The sequence below is a fragment of the Schistocerca nitens genome, chromosome 4 (assembly GCF_023898315.1).
Source record: "Schistocerca nitens isolate TAMUIC-IGC-003100 chromosome 4, iqSchNite1.1, whole genome shotgun sequence".
NCBI lineage: Eukaryota > Metazoa > Arthropoda > Insecta > Orthoptera > Acrididae > Schistocerca > Schistocerca nitens.
In genome coordinates this window covers 327,326,193-327,349,933 of record NC_064617.1, presented here as the reverse complement: position 1 = coordinate 327,349,933, position 23,741 = coordinate 327,326,193, and the positions used below count along the sequence as shown (strand labels likewise).

General features: G+C 43.5%; 1 protein-coding gene across 1 annotated transcript in view; it reads left to right on the top strand.

Moving 5' to 3' along the window:
* The window catches only part of LOC126253485 (uncharacterized), a 314,750-nt gene that overhangs the window by 139,079 nt on the left and 151,930 nt on the right, over positions 1–23,741 (top strand). Inside the window, exon 2 of the mRNA XM_049954857.1 lies at positions 23,181–23,239. The gene's annotated coding sequence lies outside the window, so the exon portion shown is untranslated. The remainder of the gene's footprint in view (positions 1–23,180; positions 23,240–23,741) is intronic.

The following is a 23,741-nucleotide window of genomic DNA, read 5'->3' as shown; positions in this document are numbered from 1 at the left end:
CTTAGCAGAGGCGCTGAATCCTTGCGAACAGCTCTAAACCTCATATCTATTCTTTGGACGCTTTAATAACATACTGCTTCGACGCCGCGCTGCATACGATGTTTTCGTACCTTCTCTACCGAGTACACGTTCTTAACACTAATTCGTACTTGAAAACAAAACTGTATACTATAAGTACACAAATAAACTATTAATAGTCAACACTGCACACAAAAGTCAACATTTGAAGCGAAAGAATCGTCTTTTTCGTACATGTACTGCCGCTTGCTGACGCCAAGCTAATGTGTTATTGTTCAAATGTGTGTGAAATCTTATGGGACTTAACTGCTAAGGTCATCAGTCCCTAAGCTTGCACACTACTTAACCTAAATTATCATAAGGACAAACTTACACACCCATGCCCGAGGGAGGACTCGAACCTCCGCCGGGATAAGCCGCGCAGTCCATGACTGCAGCGCCCTAGTCCGCTCGGCTAATCCCGCGCGGCTATTATTATTCCCTGAAATGCTTCTGACTATACACACACACTACAAGAGATATCGAGCTGGTGAAGGTACGCCGTTTCGGGTCATCCGTGAAGCTAGAGAATGACTCATAATTCCATGCAAAAATTTCTTTTCGGGAATTACACTTTTTGCCTCATATTTTAGAAGATTCAGGTCATTTACTTAGCCAATAAAAATGAATTTATGACAATTCTACATTGGTGCTACCCTTTGATTATTATTAACTAAACTGCACTCCATTGGATACCCGTAGAATACCGTTGAATATTCAAATATAAAGAAGGACAGCAGTCAGGTGCAGAAACCGTAATTTATTACAGATCTAAATTTCGACTATAACACAGTCATCACCGGTGCATAACCAGAAGAGTCATATAGGCGTAACCATGTCAGAACATAAACATGTGACAATTGATGCTAGCATTTATATAGCAGAATCAAAACTCAATCGAACATGTTCCTGCTCTGACATGGTTATGCCTATATGACTCTTCTGGTAATGCACCGATGATGATTACGCTACAGTGGAAATCTAGATCTGCAATAAATTGCGGATTCTGCGACTGACTGCTGCCCTTCTTTACATTTTATTTATTATTGTTCTGCGAATTTCATCATAGTCCCTTTTGACTGAAAAATTATTTATTTACAAGATCCACTATTACAAATTCGGCCGTGTGGCCATTGTCGAATGGAATACTGCAAAACTGTGCTTTAGCATGTATCAGAACCTAAAAATTTGTACAATGCTTCGTCACAACCGAATGCTGGGTATTTAATGTTTCCGTTGTTGCCATCTTTTACACGAATTACATAAAACCACTACTCGTGTTCATCGTGCACATGACAACTGCAGTAATTGACCAAATTTTTACTTTTTGACACGTGCTAAAGCACACTTTTGCAGTATTGCACTCGATAATGGACGCACGGCAGAAAGGGCAATAGTGACTTTTAGTCGAAGTGTCTTGTAGATCTGAAGTAGCGGCTTGGTATAAAACGTTTGAACGAGTCGGCCGCTGTTGCAAGGTCAACTTGCGATGAAGTACGCAACGTTGGAAAATTTACAGCGTGAAGTGGTCAAAACGCAGAAGACTCTGTAGAATAATGAAACCGACAAGATTCGTTTAATTTTGCTCTTTCATATACCTCTTGTGCTGCGTCTTTGGTACGACTGACTTAAAGAATGCGGATGACTCTGTGTGTTAATAACTAACTCCGTCCGAACAGGCCTTGGACGGCCCAACGGTACCGACCGGCCGCCGTGTCATCCTCAGCCACGAGCGTCACTAGATGAGGGTATGGAGGGGCATGTGGTCAGCACACCGCTCTCCCGACCGTATGTCAGTTTACGAGACCGGAGACGCTACTTCTCAGTCAAGTAGCTCCTCAGTTTGCCTCACAAGTGAACCGGTGTTATCATTGCGGCAAGGCCGTTGGCTCTGTGTGTTAATGTTGCTAGGAAATCCAGAGTCGCTACTTACCCCATATTTACAGGGTGTTCCAAAGTCTTTGCTTCATACGTACGAGGTGCATTCAAGTTCTAAGGCCTCCGATTTTTTTTCTAATGAACTACTCACCCGAAATCGATGGAACTGGCGTTACTTCTCGACGTAATCGCCCTGCAGACGTACACATTTTTCACAACGCTGAAGCCATGATTCCATGGCAGCGGCGAAGGCTTCTTTAGGAGTCTGTTTTGACCACTGGAAAATCGCTGAGGCAATAGCAGCACGGCTGGTGAATGTGCGGCCACGGAGAGTGTCTTTCATTGTTGGAAAAAGCCAAAAGTCACTAGGAGCCAGGTCAGGTGAGTAGGGAGCATGAGGAATCACTTCAAAGTTGTTATCACGAAGAAACTGTTGCGTAACGTTAGCTCGATGTGCGGGTGCGTTGTCTTGGTGAAACAGCACAAGCGAAGCCCTTCTCGGACGTTTTTGTTGCAGTGCAGGAAGGAATTTGTTCTTCAAAACATTTTCGTAGGATGCACCTGTTACCGTAGTGCCCTTTGGAACGCAATGGGTAAGGATTACGCCCTCGCTGTCCCAGAACATGGACACCATCATTTTTTCAGCACTGGCGGTAACCCGAAATTTTTTTGGTGGCGGTGAATCTGTGTGCTTCCATTGAGCTGACTGGCGCTTTGTTTCTGGATTGATAAATGGCATCCACGTCTCATCTATTGTCACAACCGACGAAAAGAAAGTCCCATTCATGCTGTCGTTGCGCGTCAACATTGCTTGGCAACATGCCACACGGGCAGCCGTGTGGTCGTCCGTCAGCATTCGTGGCACCCACCTGGATGACACTTTTCGCATTTTCAGGTCGTCATGCAGGATTGTGTGCATAGAACCCACAGAAATGCCAACTCTGGAGGCCACGTGCTGGGATGGTTCCTTTGAAAAGACCGCAACTGCAGCTCTCCACCTGTATCTGTTTAAACCTGCTTACTTATAGTTAAGCGTCGATTTCTCTCTACAATTTGTGTCCGCAGGGCATCCCTCCATTATCAAACCAACAATTCCTTGATAGAGATGGGAAAAACGGACCGGTTGAAACCGATACCAGTATTTAAGTTCTAATTAAACTGTATTTTACGGTATTTGTTTAGTCTCGGTTATAACAGGTGTTTTTCTTTTACTTTTCACTAACAAACGTTTTAAAATAAAAATGATCTTTTAAAAAACGAGTAAATTTTATTCCTAAAACTTGCTTTGATTTGAAATATTGCGCTATTATAGAAAATGGGAAAAGGAATTAGTGCTATTTAATAACAATGCCGACAGAAACGAGCAACAAACACTTTGCATAACAATTGGTATAGCATTTCTGAGACGGTAATGTCCCTGTTGGTGTGCGTCTTGACTTATTATTGCAGAATGGCACCAACCCTAGTCTGGGAATATTTTTAAGCAAGTGACGTAGCAACGAAGTATAAAACATTAAAGATTTGCCTGTCATTTCTGTGAAATAATAAAAGAGGAAGGAAATCATGGTAACAGCGATGAATTAAAAACTTAACAACAATTCGTGCAAAGTACACAATAAAAACAGAAAGTAGTTGATCAGCTGACTGTATGTACGTAATATGCCTTTATCTACTTGTAGCCCCTGAAAATGAACAAATTAACACGGTGTTCAGAAATATCTCATTTTCACAAACGCTTTTCTTGCTATTGTCAGTCTGCATTTTCTATCACCAGGACTTATCTTTCTGTCCATACGGCAAAACTCGTGGACTACTTTTAGCTTTTAGTGTCTCATTCCTGTATCGAATGCCATAAGCATTGTCTCATTCAGTTCGACTAGATTCCATTACGTTCGTTTCACTTATGTTTATGTGCATTTTACAACATATTTCGCATACACCATCCATTCCGTTCAACTGATTTTCTACATCTTTTTCCACGCCTGACAGAGTAACACTGTCATCGGCAAACCTCAAAGTTTTTATTTCCAACTTTCCTATATTGGTTACGGTTTCCGTATTAATATTTCACCATAACTGGATATGTAGAACACACAGTGTATCGCTGCTTTCCATGAAGAGACCATTAACGCCGGCCCTTTCCTAGTTCTTCTTATAAATAATTAGCGTCGTTGTGTAAGAATGGACCAGGGAGTTCAAAAATGGCTCTGAGCACTATGGGGCTTAACATCTGAGGTCATCAGTGCCCTAGAACTTACCACTACTTAAACCTAACGACATCACACACATCCATGCCCGAGGCAGGATTCGAACCTGCGACCGTAGCGGTCGCGCGGTTGCAGGCTGAAGCGCCTAGAACTGCTTGGCCACACCGGCCGGCCAGGGAGTTCAGCTGCCTAAATACAGTATGAGAGATTCTTCTCATTTGTGAATTCGGACGAATTCCCTTCATGAAATGTGAATATTGTATTCTAAATGCAAAAATATCGTGTTCATGAATGTGATAAATTCATGTATAGTGATGAGTTCGTATTAGATGATGATGAGAAAGAAAAAATAATAGCCGGAGTCGATTTGTAAATTTGTCTCGAAGATTACCAGAGACCTGCTGAGAAGCACAAGTGAATCCGACGTAGACTGCCATCAACAGTGTCAGATCCCCTCACTCCACGAGATACTATGGAGACGTTTGAATTGTAAGAATTCTGGCGCGGTCTGATGATCGTGAACCTTACTTCAGCACCTTATTTTTAAATCTGGTGATGAATATGTTTTGCACCTCTAGAAATTCGACTAGTTTGTACAAGCAACACTTTCTGCCAGTAATACAACTATTGCTGTTTTATTGTTGTCTGTTCGTAAATGTATATTGTACGTAGAAAAACAGTCTAGATCGCAGAGATCAATTTTATTAGCGATGGGTTTCAGTCCAAAGGTGGACGATCTTCAGGCCGTAGTCCAAAGTTGATGTGTAAAGACGGATCAAGGAGCAGGATCTGCAGAACACTCTAGATTCTGTCAGCTACAGCGCAGGATTCTGTGCACGAGCTGACCTCTCAATTATTTCCCGTACCTTTCGATGGGATTAATGTCAGATGAGTTGGGTGGCCAAATCGTTCGCTCGATCTGTCCAGAATGTTCTGACATGGCGCATTGTCATCCATAAAAATTCCATCGCTGTTTGGGAGTATGAAGTTCATGAGTAGCGGCAAATGGTCTCCAAGTAGCTGAACATTACCATTTCCAGTCAGTTATCGGTTAATTGGGACCAGAGGACCCAGTCCATTCCACGTAGACACACCCTACGTCATTATGGAACCACCACCAGCTTCCACAGTGCCTTGTTGACAAATGGGATCCGTGGTTTCATGGGGCCTGCGTCACACTCGAATCCTAGCGTCAGCTCTTACCAAGTGAAATCGACACTCATTTGATTGCTCGTCTGCTGCCATAGTCCATTAACGAACGTCAAATTTCGCCGCTCTGTCCTTACGGGTAGGGTTGTCGTACGTCCCACATTGATTTCTTCCGTTATTTCAGGCAGTGTTGCTAGTCTGTTAGCACTAACAACTCTACGCAAACACCCCTGCTCTCGGTCGTTAAGTGAAGGACGTCGACCACTACGTTGTTTGTAGTGAGAGGTAATTCCTGAAATTTGGTATTCTCGGCACACTATTGACACTGTGGATCTCGAAATATTGAACTCCCCAACGATTTCCAAAATGGAAATGTCCCATGCGCCTAGCGGCAACTACCATTCCGCGTTCAAAGTCTGTTAATTTCCATCGTGTGGTCATAATCACGTCGGAAACCTTCTGACGAATCACCAGAGTACAAATGACAGCTCCGTCAATGCACTCCCCTTTTATACCTTGCGTACGCGATACTACCGTCATCTGTATATGGGTATATTGCCATCCCATGACATGTGACACCTCATTGTATATCTACGTCCATACTGTGCAAAACACTGTGTAGTGTATGGCAGAGAGTATTTTCTATTGCATCACATATTAGAGTTTACCCCCGTTCCATTCACGTGTGGAGCACGGGAAGAATCACTGCTTATTTTCCTCTGTGCGCGTTGTAATTGGTTTAATCTTATCCTCGCGATATACTGGGGACTTTGTAAGCGGGCTTCACGTGATACTTTGCGTGTATCTTCAATTTCTGCCACTTCACGTTTTTCAGAATTCCTGAGACGCTCTTGCGTATGTCAAAGAAGCCTGTGACCATTTTGTTCCCTTGTACATACGAGCATGTGGCTTGGCTTGCGCGAAAAAATTTTCTCATCTGATATTTAATGCTAAGTCTATGACCGCACACTCCAGTTACATGGCCGCAGTGGCTAACAGCAACAATATTGTAATTTTATTTTATTCACATACCATAGTTATCCAGATAGTTTTATTGAGACTGTGGCCCTGGAGATTTCTTCCCTGGTGGTTTGTTTCGATTAATTGCTACTATCGATTGTGGGAAGATATTCGCACGGAAGACATTACAACGCAGTTCTCTTAGCTGTCCTAGAAACCGAACAAGATGCACCAGTTATTTCACACTTCAGTGCGTTACTCCCGCCTTCACAAACGCTTCATCCCCTCCGCCCGCCCCCCCCCCCCCCCCCCCCGCCCCCGACTTCACACTGAGTCACAGTTTACGTGGTTGCTACGAACTATGGAAGGTATTATTCTTTAAAATCTTTAATTTTTGTGACTGTGCAGAGAATCGCATGTTCCACTGCACCACTGCTCAGAATATAACTAGCGGAGAAAAATGACCATTGAGAGGCCGAATAGCGTAGTTTTGACTGATACCAGCAATCTAGAGTTATCAGCTGCTATTTTCGAGTTCTGAGGAACACTCTGTACATATTTTGTCCCTCCCTGTTGTTATCCTATTACGAAGTGATTACTGCTCATGAATCTTTGCTCATAGTGGACGCTTAAGTCTCAACGTAACCCCAAATTCGGGTAGGAATGCCGTGTACTCCGTCTGCTTGAGAATTGTGTCTTCTCGCGTTTAGCTGTTTGGGTATTGAGTATTTGATTGCACGGCAGCATGGGGAAGCAGTTCAAGTGAATCCTTAACTCGCGTGGAAAACTACCAGATAACACCATCTGGCCTTATGGTGTAGCACACTAATCGTCGTTGCCGGCCGCTGTGACAGAGCGGTTCTGGGCGCTTCAGTCTGGAACCGCGCGACCGCTACGGTCGCAGGTTCGAATCCTGCCTCGGGCATGGATGTGTGTGATGTCCTTAGGTTAGTTAGGTTTAAGTAGTTCTGAGTTCTAGGGGACTGATGACGTCAGATGTTGGGTCCCATAGCGCTCAGACCCATTTCAACCATTTTTTTGAACCAATCGTCGTTAACCCAGTGCGCGGATTCGATCCACAAGTGCCTCACACTCCCATCTCATTAACTAGCGCATTACACTGTATGTGAAATAATAGTATACCGAACAGTAAAAACATTACTACGAGCTCTAGCTTCAGGTTTAGATTCTGCTCGACCAGGCAAATTCGAAATAGATGTGAACAGAACGACATTAACTGATGGACTTTTTATAAATGTGAATTGTTCTTCTACAGTTACCAAATAGTAATGCTCATTACTTAATAAAGAACGGTACCGAACTTCACTACAGTGTGGTATCTTTCTTGACAATGGTTTTTTTTTTTTCGACGTTGTCTCCGTAGCGGAGAGTTTCTGTTCTCATTTCGAAGCCATAACACAGCTGCCAACCGAAAAATTGGGCAATCACAGCGTGATGAGCGAACGATGCGTGTATAATGGGCTTGTGCCTGTTGCGGAAGGGGGGGGGGGGGGGGATAGGGACAAACACGTGACGCGGAAGAGGAAGTCCGGCTATCCGCTGTGCAACCAGCCGTTCAGGATTTCTGGACCACGTATCAGGGAAAGAGCTGACGGCATTACCTAGCAGTCAGCTGTTGGCATTTTTCCTTTGCATGTCCTGTGTTTTGGTTGTGGAGGGAAGTTAGAGGGTAGAATTCTAGAGGTAGATGAAGTTCTGACTCCAGTAAGTAGGTTCAAGTCTCTACAAGTTGCAGTAGCTATGCAGAGATGAAGAAGCTTGCTCATGATAGACTTGCGCCGAGAGCGGCGTCAAAACGGTCCTCGGATTGCAGACCGCAACGACTACAACGTCCTGTCAGCATTGACGTCAATCCTGCACCGCAGTAACACCAATTGTAGGATACATACATGAAGTATGCATGCATGCCAACTGATTTGTAAAGGACCCTCGGATACCACTTGTAATGGTACTTGAATACGTAACCATTACGGCACCTCACCTCAGCCTCTCGACACCAGCAATATTCTACTGTGTTTCTGTAAAGTAGTTAATATATTTCTGAGACAACATTCAGATTTGATTTCATTAATGTAGAGGTACTTTGATACATCGATATGTTTATATTGCAATGATATTATTCTTATGTGAATTCCTTATTTTGTCACTATGATCTTTGACGTACTTGTAACTCAGATTTTTGGGCGTGTAAACCGCCCCTCGTGGTCTCGCGGTAGCGTTCTTGCTTCCTGAGCACGGGGTCCCGGGTTCGATTCCCGGCGGGGTCAGGGATTTTTCCTGCCTCGACATGACTGGGTCTTGTTGTGTCGTCTTCATCATCATCATTCATCCACATTACGGTCGGAGGAAGGCAACGGCAAACCACCTCCATTAGGACCTTGCCTAGTAAGGCGGGGCGGGTCTCCCGCATCGTTCCCCTACGCTCTGTAAAGAAGCATGGGACTTCATTTCCATTTTTTCCAAGCGGTTATTAGAGAGTCAAGTCTTGATCGTCATGTTGAAAAGACGCAAATTGTAGTCAGTTTATGACATGTGAACTTTAACAGTGAGGAAGATATTTTCAAGTATGTTTTATATTGTGAAGTGATGTTTTGTGAGTTACGTGATATTGCAACAAATGTAATAAAAAAGAAGTATAACTTAAATTCGGAGTGCTGATTATTTTTTTTTACATCACCATTGTGCTGACTTGCAAAAGTTTAACCTTCAAGAATGGTTTATTAAACACATCTATAAAACTTTTGAATATCGCAGAATAACACTTAGGCCTCTTTGCATCCGAGCTTGGAATCATCACTACCTAGATTTTCGACGATTGAGCCATGAGTTCACGAGACCAGCGTGGGAAACACGAAAAGATGAGTGCCTAGTTTATCCATTATTTCATGAAATGACTTTATTAACTGTGCTCTAATGACACCTGCCACATAATATAACTTTGTTGTTGCCCGAAAATGCAATATTTAGCAGCGTGAGCAACACTACAATCATAATTAATTTTTGACCTTTATTGTGGTAGGGTTGTTAGACACTGCACGTCGAAATCTGGGACTACCTCGAGTATGGGTACAAGAGAGGCCGTTTTGCTTCTCCCTCTCTACATGTACAGTGTGAAATGATCGTAAAAAACAATGATTGTGTTTGCTATCCAAACGAAGCTTTCTTGCTGAAATAGGAGATGAATAGACTGGTATCTTTTTGTGATACTAAGCATTAAAAGTAGGCCAGGTGCGAATAGGATTCGCGCACTGAGGGTTTCGTACAAATATATCTATGTATACAGTTCATTCATTCCGGGAATCGAGAATCTCTATTATTTTTGCCTGTTATCTGTGGTATCAACGTTCGATACCACACTTGTTAGGGGTTGTAAATATCGACCGCGGTCCGTAATATATATCGCTGGACCCGCGAGTCGCGACTAGCTCCGATCCGCGGCTTGTGACAAGTATCTAGCGAGCTCTTGTCCACTCTTGCTCTGGACGTCAACTAGGCATGTAGCATAGCCTTCAGCTGACAGGAAGCAACCTCTAACAAGGCACTTAGTCAAGTATGGCATAAGTAAAGCCTTGCTAGATATCTGTTTGTAATTAGACGTATACAGCATATGAAGAAGCCTGTAACACAAGTTAAATACAATATATATAATTTTTTACCAACGACTACTAATTATTTCAGTCGTTGCAGATACCGACTATGCAGCCAGCTCCTAACCGACTTCACTGCCAAACCTCGAATATATGTTTATATTTACCATTGGCTACCTGTCATCATAAGAAAAATGGCTCTGAGCACTATGCGACTTAACTTCTGAGGTCATCAGTCGCCTAGAACTTAGAACTAATTAAACCTAACTAACCTAAGGACATCACACACATCCATGCCCGAGGCAGGATTCGAACCTGCGACCGTAGCGGTCACGCGGTTCCAGACTGAAGCGCCTAGAACCGCACGGCCGTCATCATAACAACTGACGACGAGAATCATAACATTATCGACATTGATACTGGTAGCATATTATTCCCAGAGATTCCAAGCCTTTCGATAATGTTTTAATTTCAAGTATGAAGTCGGATAACAAATGACAAAAGAATATTTTGACGCTTGATATAATTACAAATTAACCACTTTCGGATTTTTTTCCTTTATTTGTGCAGTTAAATCTTGCGTTTTGGCAAATTTCATGCTGTTAGATTAACGGGAAGCACATTATATGTTTTGATGAGTGAGTTTGCGAGTATCAAAATATGTGACACACAAGACCACATCTTTTGATTGCATTGGCTTAGAGGCTAACTTTCATTATATCGCCAAGGTACAATAGACCTTAGTAAGTGACTCAAATTTGAACTTGACACATGGAACCGTTCCTGAGATAAATGGGTCTTGACAGACGGGCGAAGACAGGTAAAAAAGAACAAAATTTTCTTTGAAACTTCCTGGCAGATTAACACTGTGTGCCGGACCGAGACTCGAACTCGGGTCCTATGCCTTTCGCGGGCAAGTGCAAGTTCTGCAAGGTTCGCAGGAGAGCTTCTGTAAAGTTTGGAAGGTAGGAGACGAGGTACTGGCAGAAGTAAAGCTGTGAGGACGGGGCGTGAGTCGTGCTTGGGTAGCTCAGTTGATAGAGCACTTGCCCGCGAAAGGCATAGGTCCCGAGTTCGAGTCTCAGTCCGACACACAGTTTTAATCTGCCAGGAAGTTTCATAGCAGCGCACACTCCGCTGCAGAGTGAAAATCTAATTCTGGAAAATTTTCTTTCGTTTCATATAATTACAGATTCACAATTGTCGGATTTTTTTTCCTTTAGTTGTTGTGTGAAACCTTGCTTCTTGCATAATTTTATGATTCTAGGTCAATGGCAGGTACACTATAGGTCTTGATAAGTGAGTTTGCGAATATCAGAAACGGTCATATCTTTTGAATGCCTTGAATTAGAATCTTACATTTACTGCAGCGCCAAAACGCCAAGAGACCGTAGACGTTAATATGCGACATAAATTTCAACTTGATGCCTCTACCCGTTCCTGAGGAAAAGAATTTTTACCAGTGGGACAGCCGGCCGGAGTGGCCGAGCGGTTCTAGGCGCTTCAGTCTGGAACCGAGCCACCGCTATGGTTGCAGGTTCGAATCCTGCCTCGGGCACGGATGTGTGTGATGTCCTTAGGTTAGTTAGGTTTAAGTAGTTCTAAGTTCTAGGGGACTGATAACCTCAGAAGTTGAGTCCCATAGTGCTCAGAGCCATTTGAACCAGTGGGACAGACAGACAGACGGACGGACGGACGACAAAGTGATCCTGTAAGGGTTTCGTTTCCACCGCTTGAGGTGCGCAACCTTAAAAATGATTGTTTTCTTTCGAAACGGGGCTTTTTGTGCACTGGCTGAAATAGAAGATGAATAGGCTAGTATCTGTTTGTGATACCAACACAATGTAATATAATTTCTTTTCCTTTTTGGTGCTTTAGTTCGTCATGTAACGATATATTCCCAAATAATTTTATCTCATTATCATCAAAGAATATATAAAATTTCCTGCGATTTTCTAATGTTAAGCATCTTCCATTTGTATATGTGAACGACATCTAGCTGATGTTGTAATTACGAGTTGTATTATTCAAACTACTGCATTTATTCTTGATAACAGTTTTATGTGGCTTCACTTAATCTCCGTGATGGGTTCGTTCAAACTGAGATCTTGTGGAAGCTAAAACGGAGTATTAGCCCTACGACACTGAAGGGCGGGGGGGGGGGGGGGGGGGGAAATGTTACATTAAATTATACTGCTCCATATTTTCTTTAAAGACGAATGTAAAAACTGGTAGAAGCCGACCTCGGGAAAGATCAGTTTCGATTCCGTAGAAATATTGAAACACGTGAGGCAATACTGACCCTACGGCTTATCTTACAAGCAAGATTAAGAAAAGGCAAACCTACGTTTCTAGCATTTGTAGACTTAGAGAAAGCTTTTGACAATGTTGACTGGAATACTCTCTTTCAAATTCTGAAGATGGCAGGGGTAAAATATAGGTAGCGAAACGCTATTTACAATTTGTATAGAAACCAAATGGCAGTTATAAGAGTTGAGGGGCATGAAAGGGAAGCAGTGGTTGGGAAGGAAGTGAGACAGGGTTGTAGCCTCTCCCCGAAGCTATTCAATCTGTATATTGAGCAAGCAGTAAAGGAAACAAAAGAAAAATTCGGAGTAGGTATTAAAATTCATGGAGAAGAAATAAAAACTTTGAGGTTCGCCGATGACATTGTAATTCTGTCAGAGACAGCAAAGGACTTGGAAGAGCAGTTGAACGGAATGGACAGTGTCTTGAAAGGAGGATATAAGATGACCATAAACAAAAGCAAATCTAGGATAATGGAATGTAGTCGAGTTAACTCGGGTGATGCTGAGGGTATTAGATTAGGGAATGAGACACTTAAAGTAGTAAAGGAGTTTTGCTATTTGGGGAGCAAAATAACTGATGATGGTCGAAGTAGAGAGGATATAAAATGTACACTGGCTCTGGCAAGAAAAGAATTTCTGAAGAAGAGAAATATGTTAACATCGAGTATAGATTTAAGTGTCAGGAAGTCGTTTCCGGAAGTATTTGTATGGAGTGTAGCCATGTATGGAAGTGAAACATGGACGATAAATAGTTTGGACAAGAAGAGAATAGAAGCTTTCGAAATGTGGTGCTACAGAAGAATGCTGAAGAGTAGATGGGTAGATCACATGCCTAATGAGGAGTTATTGAATAGAATTGGAGAGAAGAGAAATTTGTGGCACAACTTGACTAGAAGAAGGGATCGGTTGGTAGGACATGTTCTGAGGCATCAAGGGATCACCAATTTAGTACTGGAGGGCAGCATGGAGGGTAAAAATCGTAGAGGGAGACCAAGAGATGAATACACTAAGCCGATTCAGAAGGATGTAGGCTGCAGTACGTACTGGGAGATGAAGCAGCTTGCACAGGATAGAGTAGCATGGAGAGCTGCATCAAACCAGTCTCAGGACTGGTGACCACAACAACAACATTTTCTTCAAACGAAGTCATATTTACAGTTTATGCACCGGTTAAAATTATAAAGTCTCCAGTGGTATGACACATACAAAATAAGTAAAAAATGTCCTGTTTCCCGCTATATACTGACAATACCAGAGTGTCGGCAACCGTAAATTGGTTCCGTCTGCAATTGTAAATTTTACGAATTTAGTAAGCTAGGGTTAAAGACTTTCATCCTGTTTATTGTTTGTAATTCACATGAAGTGTTCAAACCTCGCAGCTGCATAGTTTGTATATAGAGTACTGCTTCCGCGTGGCGAAGCTAAGTGGTCAGCAGCCGTTCCACATCACACACGACCCACGCGGCTCGGCCTTAAACACCCTGCCGTGGGCGAGCACTCGTAGACTGTGCCTCAACAGGTACGCGGGTCCTCCCACTCGGCTGAGGAAAGCATTTAGCTGCATAAGAAAGCAGCGTGAGGTGTAGAGGAAGTACATCGAGCCTGCGTACACTCCAGTTTAGGAGCCTATGCCCAACCGACTGAGATCAACATGGGCACAAAAGCCGCGCAGGCGGCTCAGTCATTTCGCGAAATACTAAAGGTCATCTTCGGTAACTTCCGTCAAACTGTGCGAAGTTTATTCGCCGGATCTGACACCGTCCTGCAGGACTCAAGTACGGCACTGCGAACAGATCTATTTACGATTCTCACAGTTGATCATCATTATTTTCTTAAGTAATTAAAGCTGTCGGTACCCTGTATGTTGGTTTAAATACCACAGTGCTTCGGTTCTTGGCGCTTCAGTCTGGAACCACGCGACCGCTACGGTCCCAGGTTCGAATCCTGCCTCGGGCATGGATGTGTGTCATGTCCTTAGGTTAGTTAGGTTTAAGTAGTTCTAAGCTCTAGGGACTGATGACCTCAGATGTTAAGTCCCATAGTGTTCAGAGCCATTTGAACCATTTGAACGCCAGTGCTTTACGAGGCACACCCCTGTTGCAGGTGGTATGACCTTCGTTCCTCCGATCTTTGAACTGACTCACCCAGCCAGTTATGGGAGGACCTTTAGTTTAATGTGTGTTCCGACACATTAAAAATAATTGTCAGGGGCGAAAGAAATGATAAGTGACAGAAGCAATTGAAGGACCATTTTAGGAGCGAATCCTGGGCCTTTAGATTTGCAGTCTGGAATGTAACAACCTCTATTATTATAAATGTTATTATTATCGCTATTACGAGGGGTGTTCAATAAGTAATAAAACACTTTTTTTCAGAAAGCAGGTTGGTTTTATGCGACGGCATTGTACCACCTTACTGGGAGTGCCTGTATGCCTGCGTGGTACCACTCTACTGATCATCGTCGGAGTCAAAATTTTGCTGTATCAGTAACACCTCCATCATGTACTTACTGCTTCCTGCGGAGTGCATCTTTCACTGGCCCAAACAGATGGAAGTCGGAAGGTGCGAGATCCAGGCTGTAGGATGGATAAGGAGAAACAGTCCCCAAAAGAAACGTCCAGCTGAGCAGTAAGGTGCTTGCTTGTGATCTGTCGCTCACCTCGAACGAGAGTGTCCGCACGTTACAGCATTGCAGGGGTCGCAGCTGTATGCGACCGGCCGCCACGAGGGAGATCGGAATGGTTTGCGCGATCCTTTTCCGATGATGACAGTCGGCTCGCCCAGCCACTCAGCGTGCCTTTTTTAACTGTCTCCGTAGACATTCTGAAAGCTCCTGTAAATATCTGCTATACTCTGGTCTTCCGCCGAAAGAAACTCAATGGCAACTCTGTGTTTGTAACATACCTCCGTTACAGACGCCACTTCGAAGCCTACGTTCAGCGCCGTGACCAATCGGCACTTCATGAAACTCTAGGGGCTGAAGCGGGAATATTCCAAAAGTCCAGCAACAAATTCTGTATTTTTTCAACCGGAAATGGCCGAGAAAAAAATATGTTGCATTACTTACCGAACACACCCTCATATTATTAATATATTATTGTCATTATTATTATTATCTTCATGACATCCAGCCTCAACTACGATCCTTATTTGCTCTCAAAAGTTTCGGCCTGGCATCATTTGTATGTGCTTCTAAATTAATAAATCATTCATACTAAAATTCTGTTTCCACGAAAACACATATCTTCTCTCTCCTAATTCTAGTTTTCCTCCCATTTAAGAGAAACCAAAAACTGTAAAATGTAGACATTCACGGTCGGAAATGTCACAGTTAATAAAATATTGGGTGGTCGGAAGTTAAACAGTTAAGTAGTACCGCGAATTAAGAGGGAGGAGATATATCAGCTCCTCACGCTGGAGCTAAGTTTACTTCTCCAGACCAGCTGCGACGTATCCACTCCCGAGTGCCGCCAAAACCTCGAGTAATTTTACCTTTACCATATTACTGCCACCTTCTGCAGGAAAATCTTCTACGGCTCCGCAAACTTCGCTGGTCGAAGACTTGAGTGTGCAACCACAGAATCAGCAGAGTTTCGTTTGAAAGTTGGTCGAATTACTTCGAGTTGCTAAGAAAAGAACTGAACTACTATTACCAGACTGATATTACGAAAGGAATGAGGACATGCATGCGGTTCTACTAAATGTTCGTCGTTTCTCCAACTGCATTGATCCTCTTAGCCTTTTATCCTTTGGGGTAGCTTAATGTTCCTCGAGTTATGATCCCGGTCGGCACGTATGTTGCCGACGCGTTTCAAGCGAATTATAATTATTATTGCCGGCCAGTGTGGCCGAGCGGTTCTAGGCGCTTCATTCAGGAACCGCGCGACCGCTACGGTCGCAGGTTCGAATCCTGCCTCGGGCATGGATGTGTGTGATGTCCTTAGGTTAGTCAGGTTTAAGTAGTTCTAAGTTCTAGGGGACTGATGACCTCAGATGTTAAGTCCCATAGTGCTCAGAGCCATTTGAAACTCCAGGAAACTACTAGACAATACAGGATAGATATGATTAACTTTCACTACATGAGAGGACGCTCATGAAACTTTGCGGGAACATTTGTAAGGACACGTGGAAGAGAAATGACAAACAAGCCATTGAAAGAAACACATGAGAGGATAACATTTGTTAACTGAGCACAATATTTACACTCCAGGTTACAAATGTTGCTCAGCGTGATGATCAAAATACATCCATGACAGCCTGGGACATCACTAGAGACTGGTCTTCTGCAGGCCGACAGAGCTCAGGCTGGATGTTGGTTACCTCCCTCGCTATGCTCAACTTCAACTTCTATCGTGCGTTACTGTCCCGTTGATAAATCCTGTCCTCCGGGCAACCCCGTAGCCAGAAATCACACGGGTTCAAATCTAGTGATCTTGGTGGACACTCTGTTTGGAACGATAGGCCAATGATTCGATTTTCTCCAAATGCGTTACTGAACAACCGAGTGACCTCGCGGGCAATGCGTCGAGACTGTCAAAGAGCAGCAGCACTGTTGCTGTTCTCTGGATAAAACAATTTAAGAGTGAAGCCCTCCTCACCTTGTCCAGACCCATTTTGACTGTGTGCAACTATAATACAAACTGATGCTTGTGTTACAACCCTACTTCTCCGTACCAGTACCGCAACAATGTGCAACTCTAACGTAACTGATAACGCAAACCCTGCAGCGAACAATGTGAACACAATTCCTATAAAGCTGGATACCAAAACGCTGAATAATTTTCCGTCTATGCTGGCTCAGGTAGTGAAAGTTTAATTATAACCACAGCATACATCAGTATGTGTAGGTATGTGTCCTTGAGGACGAGGTTTTTAACAATGAATAGCAGAAACGTGTGTTATACACACATAAAAAAAGTTTTGCGTCACCCCGGTTCCGAGAGTTGCGGAACCTGTACAGAAAACTGGAATAGAGGTCAACATAAGCATCATTGCCGCCCTTTTTATTGCTCATGAAAACCACACATCGCATGTTGTACCACCATACAGCGAGACCTTCAGAGGTGGTCGTCCAGATTGCTGTACACACCGGTGCCTCTAATACCCAGCAGCACGTCGTCTCGCATTGATGCATACCTGTATTCGTAGTGGCGTACTGTCCACAAGTTCATCAAGGCACTGTTGGTCCAGATTGTTCCACTCGGCGTAGACCCCTCAGAGTGGTTGGTGGGTCACATCGTCCATAAATAGCCGTTTTCAATCTATCCCAGGCATGTTCGATAGGGTTCATGTCTGTAGAACATGTAGACCACTCTAGTCGAGCGATGTCGTTATCCTGAAGGAAGTCATTCACAAGTTGTGCACATGGGGGCGCGAATTGTCATCCGTGAAGACGAACGCCAATTTGCTGCCGATATGGTTGCACTATCAGTCGGAGGATGGCAGTCACGTATCGTACAGCCGTTACGGCGCCTTCCATGACCACTTGCGGCTTACTTCGGCCCCACTTACTGCCACCCCAAAACAGCAGAGAACTTCCAGCTTGCTGCACTCGCTGGACAGTCTGTCTAAGGCGCCTGACTGGGTTGTCTGCAAACACGTCTCCGACTTGTCTGGTTGAAGGCATACGCGAAGCTCGTTGGTGAAGAGAACATGATGACAATCCTGAGCGGTCCATTCGTCATGTTGTTGGGTACATCTGTACCGCGCTGCATGGTGTCGTGGTAGCAAAGATAGACCTCGCCATGGACGTCGGGAGTGAAGTTGCGCAACATACAGCCTATTGCTCACAGTTTGAGTCGTAACACGATGTCCTGTGGCTGCACGAAAAGCATTATTCAACATTGTGACGTTGCACTCAGGGTTCCTCCGAGCCATAATCCGTAGGTAGCGGTTATCCACTACAGTAGTAGCCCTTGGGCGGCCTGAGCGAGGAATGTCATCGACAGTTCCTGTCTCTCTGTATCTCCTCCATGTCCGAACAACATCACTTGGTTCACTCCGAGACGCCTGGACACTTCCCTTGTTGAGAGCCCTTCCTGGCACAAATGCGGACGCGATCGAACCGCGGTATTGACCGTCTAGGCATGGTTGAACTAAACACAACACGAGCCGTGTACCTCATTCCTGGTGGAATGACTGGAACTGATCGGCTGTGGGACAGCCTCCGTCTAATAGGCGCTGCTCATACATGGTTGTTTACATCTTTGGGCGGGTTTAGTGGCATCTCTGAACAGTCAAGGAACTGTGTCCGTGATACAATATCCACAGTCAACGTCTATCTTCAGGAGTTCTGAGAGCCGGGGTGATGCAAAACTTTTTTTGATGTGTGTATGAGTTCGACGAAGTATTGTAGCGATGTTTGTGGTTTTTCTTTTGTGGTTTTTATTTATTTTACCTTTTTGTCAGGGATAATGCGTTTTCTAACGCTATGTAATGAATCTGTATTGTTTTCTTTATTTTTACTGCTACATCCCTCTGCTTCACATTACAAACCAACGATTTTCAAAAGTCCGCCCCTGGTAGCTGAATGGTCAGCGCGACAGACTGTCAATCCAAAGGGCCCGGGTTCGATTCCCGGCTGGGTCGGAGATTTTCTCCGCTCAGGGACTGGGTGTTGTGTTGTCCTAATCATCCTCATTTCATCCCCATCGACGCGCAAGTTGCCGAAGTGGCGTCAAATCGAAAGACTTGCACCAGGCGAACGGTCTACCCAACGGGAGGCCCTCGTCACACGACATTTCATTTCATTTTTTCAAACAAAACCTGAATTAATCATTGACTTGTTCAAATTTACTATAAATACTGTTTATTTTTAAGTAACCTCCGGACGACAATTATGTAAACAAAAATATTCCGTAGGTTATGCGGTTTCCAGACTGTTTACCGCTATCAAGACGCTGATCGTATATGTAAAGAAACCAATCATTACGAGGTAACGTCCGATAGGTAAGCAACACACCTAATGTACAGGTAACGGGAGTACGGCCTTAACTGACCACAGCTACTAGGAAAGATAACTAGTCTACGATAGCCTACGGTGGTTTTACAACTGTAACCACGGCGCGTATTCAGATGCGTCCGCCTGGAAGAACCGCAGCACAGCGGCAGCGCAACAGAAGATGCACAGAGTGCAGCTGCACTCTCGCGGCCCCTGACACACCGGGAGATCGACGTCAGCGCTTCCGCAGGCACCGTTATACGCCGCGAACGGCGCTATAAGCGGCAAGAGGCCGCCTCCAGTCTGCGGAAGGCGGCAGTAGGTGGCAGCCGGCGCAGGCAGGTCGCTCCGGAGGGCGGGGGCAACGACCTGCCAATCTGGCCCGCTTGCACCTAAGCGGCGCCGAAGACTCACGGAATCTTTCCAGCCATACGCGGAGCCTCTTGTCCTGTCGTCTGCATCTACATACATACTCAGCAAACAACTGTGAGGTGCATGTCAGAGAGTGCTTACCATGGTAACACACGTCAGGGTTTCTTCTCGTTCCTGTTTAAATGCTTCTCTGCGTGCTGTAATTAGTCTCATCTTGTCTTCGCGGTCCAATGGGGGTGATATGTAAGACGCTGAAGAATGTCTCTTAATATTGAGTGTTGAATGCAAGCAGGCTTTCGTGAGGTATCTGGCGTTCATCTTCAAGCACCTACCATTTCAGATCGTTCAACATTTCCCTGACGCTCTCACTTGAGTGGCACAAAATCAGTTTGTTAGTTACATATTCCATGAATCATTTGAAATATTCTTTTATAGAAATGATGTGGAACGAATGAGTTTACAGGTATACATGATACATGATTAGTGTTAGCATTGATGATGACAGTGTTTTTAGTCCTTACACTTAAAGACTAGTTTTTATTATTTTTTATAGGCTACGAATTTTTAAATACAAGTTTGTTCATGGAGTAGATGTTGTCCAGGAGAAATGATTTTAGGTAGATTTAACACTTGTTTTGATTCTTCGCAGACATTTAATCGTATTGGGCAAATGATCAAAAATTTTTATTACTGTCGCATTGTACTCCTTTTGTACTCCTTTCTGGGCCACTGACACCTTTAATATGCGTAATGAAGATCATTTTTTTCCCATCTTGTAAGCATTAATCCTATTTTGTATGGGTCCAACAACCTTGGGCAATATTATCAAACTAGCTGAAAAACCCAGCATTTTCCTGGTATTTATTTCTAGCTGTGTCCAAGACTCCGGAAGGGTGAAATTTGTGTTCGACTTAAAAGGGTTCTTTGTATACAATGTCTGAAGTAGTATGCTTTGGGACGTGAACCAACAGCCTGTTTGCTTCAATAACAAGGGACAGTCACGTAGAATTTGCCATGCGTGGAGCAACTAACCCTAATGTCCACGCCCGCAGCACACAGCTTCCGGTTCAGAAATGGCTCTGAGCACTATGGAACTTAACATCTGAGGTCATCAGTCCCCTAGAACTTAGAACTATTTAAACCTAACTAACCTAAGGACAGCACACACATCCATGCCCGATGCAGGATTAGAACCTGCGAACGTAGCAATCGCGCGGTAACGGACTGAAGCACCTAGAACCGCTCGGCCACCACGGCCGGCACGCAGCTTCCGGCCTTGTGCTTTGTTTATGGTCACGGCATAACATAGGCGCACTGGGAATTAAGACAGCCGGCCGGGGTGGCCGAGCGGTTCTAGGCGCTACTGTCTGGAACCGCGCGGTCGCAGGTTCGAATCCTGCCTCGGACATGGATGTGTGTGATGTCCTTAGGTTATTTAGGTTTAAGTAGTTCTAAGATCTAGGGGACTGATGACCTCAGATGTTAAGTCCCATAGTGCTCAGAGCCATTTGAACCATTTGAATTAAGACAACATAGCCCACAGCCTTTCAGCCGTTCTGGTTTATTCAGAGAGACTCAACCGTTCTCTAGGCATATTTATTCGTAAACAAAACGAAATCATAATGTAATGATTAGGCATCCAAATCACAAAGAAAAATCAATAAATTTGCTTTTTACTTCAATGATTGTAAATAAAACCACTCGAATGGAGCAAAGCAATGTCGTCAAGTTTTTGATGTACCTAGAGAAATCAAATAATCTGTTTATCCTAGCCAAGCTGTGTTAGTTTATATTGATAAATAAAAAATCTGTGGCACTTTATTCCGTCACTGAAGTAAATTTCTAAAATACTTCATTCACTGATGCAAAACAGACGTGGCTAGGAAAGAAGTCAAATATGAATAAAACCCATTGAAAGACGCAAAGCGGTGTCGTTAAGCTTTTAATTGGCAAAATGAAATGAGTAAATCCGTATACCCAAGCCAAGTAAATTTTCTGTTAGACTGTATCCGTAAGGATAAGGTGCAGCACTTAATTCTGTCGCTGATGTAAACTTCCCAAAATACATCATCACTGAGTTTAAAAAACTAGTTGCGCTATCTATTGTTTCCTTGTCATACTAAAAAAAAATAGCAACGCCATCTGCTGGTTCTCCAGTGTACTGCGCCGTGATAATCGTGTCACTAAGGTCAACATCCGAGCTACTTCGCTGAGCAGACGATTTTAGATAAAACATTAAATTACGATTTATGGATTACCATCCTACTGCATGGACAAGGGACTTTAGCTGAAAAAATATATAAGAAAAAATACCTCTACAGCTGTATCTTGAGAATGACTTTATTGTTTCACCAAAACTAGTCGTGTGAGGCATTAAAGTCATTCTCAAGATACAACTGTGGTGGTACTTTTTCTCATATATTAAATTACGATATTTTTTCGCCGTTTTGATTTTTATGAAATAAATCCTGTATGTTGCCCCAAACTATGCTCGTGTTACCTGTGAAAACCCCATGACAATTTGCCTCGTGGTTTTGGAGCTTAGCGTGTTCAGGCAAGACGACGATTTTACAATTTCATTATTAGTATAGATACAGATGGGACGCAGGCCTACAAATGATTTATAAGCAAGAAGGAAGGAAAATTAAGAGTTTAACGCCGCGACAACAGCACGGTCATTAGAGACGGAGCACAAGCTCGAATTACAAAATGGTTGAGTAGGCCGTGCCCTTATCGAAGGAACCATCCGGGCACTTGGGTGGAGCGATTTAAGGAAATCAAGGAAAACTTAACTCTGGCTGGCCGGACGGAGATTTGAACCTTCGTCGTCCCGAATGTGAGTCCAGTATACAGACCACTGCGCCACATCGGTCGGTAGTTTATAAGCGCTCTCCTTTGTAGAACGACTCCATTTTCCCACTATTCTGCCAATGAGCTTATGTCTGACTCTTACATCACCTACGATTGAACGTATGTGAGCACACAATTTTGCAACCCTATAAACTGTTACTCACATATATGTATGCGTTGACTGATTCCATTTCTGACATGTCTGTATTGTAATCATAGAATATTATTTTTTGAGTAGTTCAACTTTCCCCCAAGGAGACACAACGAACTGCGTTGAGATTACAACTCAAGTGAGTCATGTGTGTCTCTGGACTGCATTCTACTGGATAATACTGCAGAAGTGATTGAGGCCCCTCAGTCAAATCTTTGGTCCTAGTAAAATACAGCTGTCCATTACAGGGGGGACACGGTGTTAAAGATGGACAATTAACCACGGTGCAGTTTGGAATTCTTAACACCGAAAAATCAAGTCCAGAGGTCAAAGAAGATAGTTGGTTACATGTCCATAGATCATTTGAATATTTTTTATCGAAATTATGTGGAACGAGTCAGTTTGAGGTGACCGACGAAATCGAAGGATCAAAGGAGATTTGAACCCCAGACTTTTGAATTTGTACTATGACACCCACTGAGCGACGGAATCTGTTAGTTGAACTAAAACAGTTAATAAGAAATAACTTGTTCTGTTATGCTAAGGAGCAGATTGGGCTGATCATACTTCGCTTTCAGTATGGATTCACACGGACTTTTTCCTGTGTTTATTTCAGATGAATCTTTAGATGAACATTGCACTGTTTCCGTTTTCTGTTACTACGCAACGCTGACGACTTTGTTTCTTGTTCTGTTGCAGGAAGCGAATGACTGACTACGTAATAAAGCTGAAGACATTCCTCAGACAGTCAACTAACTGTGAGTATACGTTCGAACAATTCAGGCTTAATTATTTTTCCTTAACTTTTCAACGAAATTACGTCCAAACTCGTGGGAAATCGGCAATGCTCGCCCAGTAGATACTTAAGTACTTTCAGATTCATTTGAGATAAAATAATGGGGTAGCTGGGAAGCTACCACAGAGATCATTGGAGGTTTAGAAAGAGCCTGCACCAGACGAAGCGGTCCTCGTAGTCTGTCAGCACAACCTCAGTCCACAAAAGGCACCGGGCTGGTGCTGCCAAGCTCTTTGATGGCGGCTGAGAAGAACGGGACTTCGAACGTGATAGTTTGCAGCTTTTAATGGAGTCAATCGCATTTTTTGTGGAACTTTCTATCGCATGAAGGAATAATTAGAAAAAATGAAATTGAGTCTCTTATGGTCTAATTTAAAGAAATAATTAAATATAAAACGATAATATTTGCCCAAAAGCAGTATCGTGGACACGTGTTGTGATAGTTTACACTCATCGTGAAATCT